The following is a 2,269-nucleotide window of genomic DNA, read 5'->3' as shown; positions in this document are numbered from 1 at the left end:
AATTATTGCCCTTGATTGTGTAAATGTACATCAGCTATACTACGTAACAATGAGAACATTATGTCATTTAAGGATATTGCCACGGAGAGCAAGCCCAGGCTCCGAAGTCACTATCCTTATCGACTTATAATTGAAAACTCAAAATGGATGAGTTTAGAAGTATCTTAACTCAGAAATAAGGAAAGCTGGTTATTAAACAGGAAGATATTTTTCTCAACAACAAAATGCACATGGAGGGGTTACTTGCATATCAGCATCTCCTCATGTAATCCTCCTAACAATGTGATTTAAGAAGCATAATCCCACTCCTTCTCTTCAAGGAGGACACAGAGATGCAGAACTTTGTGAAGACCCTGACAGGCAAGACCATTACCCTCAAGGTCAAGCCCAGTGACACCACCAAGAATGTCAAAGCCAAAATCCAAGACAAGGAGGGTACCTCGCCTGCCCTGCAGCATCTGATTTTTGTAGGCAAACAGAGGAAGGATAGCCAAACTCTCTCAGACAACAACATCCAGAAAGAGTCAACCCTGCGCTTGCTGCGTGATGGTGCTGAGAGACGGCATCATCCACACTTCCCACCACCTTCTGGCCCAGAAATACAACTGCGACAAGATGATCGAGTATTATGCTCACCTGCACCCCTACACTGTTAACTGCTGCGAGAAGTGCCACCACACCACCAACTTGAGCCCCAAGAAGGCCCCTCCACCGCCTCCTCCTTCCCCTACAGGGTGGCCTCCACCTGAACCCCATGGCCCTGGGGCCTCAGGAAAGTTTCCCTTTTGTTGAACAGAACAAGGAGGAGGAGGAGGAAGAGAAGCAGCAGCAGCATAATCCCCATTTTACAGGTGAAGAAACTGAAGCTCAGGGAGGTCAAAGAAATTACTCGAGATTACACAATAAGTAACAGAGTCAAGATCCCAATCTGCCTATCTCCTAAACACCTTTTATTCTACTACGCTACACTCAAGATCAGCTCCTCCGTGCCCTTTTGACCTACAGCCTTGACCCATCTTAGGAGAATTGCCCACATGGTTCTTTGGACTCCCACAGTGTGCTGTATAAGCGGCTTCCATGGTCCCTCTAATACTTCACTGCAGTTTCCTTTGTGTGTCTGATAGACTGTGAGGTACCTGAAGACAGGTCTCTTGCCCCATTCATCTTTGTATTCCTGGCACCTACCACAATAGCTCTCAAGGTGCACATTTGTTGAAAGATAATACTAAGGCACAATAAACATATATAAAGACACTCAAGTGCTTGCATAAAGAAATGCAAATTAAAGTAACAAGGAAATTTGATTTCTTTTAGCTACCAGATGGGTCTATATCAGAACATTTTCTAACACTGAGTGTTTTCTAGGATGGGGGAAAAACAAGACTCTCATACTTTGTTGTTTGGTGTAAAAATTAGTACAATTTTGAACAGTTTTTGGCAACGTCTACCAAAATTTTAAGTGTACACTCTTCTTCCAGACATTTGTCCTTCAGATATACCTGCCAAAAGGTAGAAATATAAGTGTACAAGAATGTGTATCATGGTATTGCTTGTAATGGGGAAAAAACAATGTAAACTTGCTAAGTCCTTAATAGAAAACTTTAAATTGTGTGATACATGCATGTGTCAGAATACCATACATCTGAATAAGGTGCAGCCCAACTGCTTTAAAAAAAAAAAGAACTGTTAAGAAGAAACAACAGGTCCAAAATGGAGTCACTTACACTTAAGCCCACATCACCAAACCAAGGCATAATATCTAACCTAATCGCAGTTTCATCCTCCCCCAGCAAATCCTAACAGGTCAGTCTGGAATTTCTGGTCAGCACCAATGAGGTAATCTGCCACACGGGTCCTTTTCATCCCCCAAAGGAAGGTGAGGTAATCTAGCTTTTTCCTTATCCCTTCCTTCTTCTGCCCATAAAAGCCTTCCATTTGTACAGCTCCTCGGAGCTCCTTTCCACTTGCAGATAGGATGCTACCCAATTCATGAACCATTCAGCAAAGCCAATTAGACCTTTAAAATTTACTCAGTTGAATTTTTGTTATTTAACAGAACCATCTTTGTGTACTAAAATGAAAAGATATCATATGCATGGAAATCTCTCAAAAGTTATACAAGAGGGGCCGGCCCCGTGGCTGAGCGGTTAAGTGCGCACGCTCCGCTGCTGGCGGCCAGGGTTCGGATCCCGGGCGTGCACGGACGCACCACTGCTCCGGCCATGCTGAGGCCGCGTCCCACATACAGCAACTAGAAGGTTGTGCAGCT

The 2,269-nt window shown here is 43.9% G+C and overlaps 1 pseudogene; it reads left to right on the top strand.

Annotated features, from left to right (window-relative positions):
- The first annotated feature begins 332 nt into the window (after positions 1–332).
- On the top strand, positions 333–792 carry LOC101391791 (ubiquitin-ribosomal protein eL40 fusion protein pseudogene; annotated as a pseudogene).
- The last annotated feature ends 1,477 nt before the right edge of the window (positions 793–2,269 follow it).

This window comes from Ceratotherium simum, chromosome 4 (genome assembly GCF_057802395.1).
Source record: "Ceratotherium simum simum isolate JZ-2026a chromosome 4, ASM5780239v1, whole genome shotgun sequence".
NCBI classification, from domain to species: Eukaryota; Metazoa; Chordata; class Mammalia; order Perissodactyla; family Rhinocerotidae; genus Ceratotherium; species Ceratotherium simum.
This window is presented reverse-complemented; position numbering and strand designations above follow the sequence as displayed.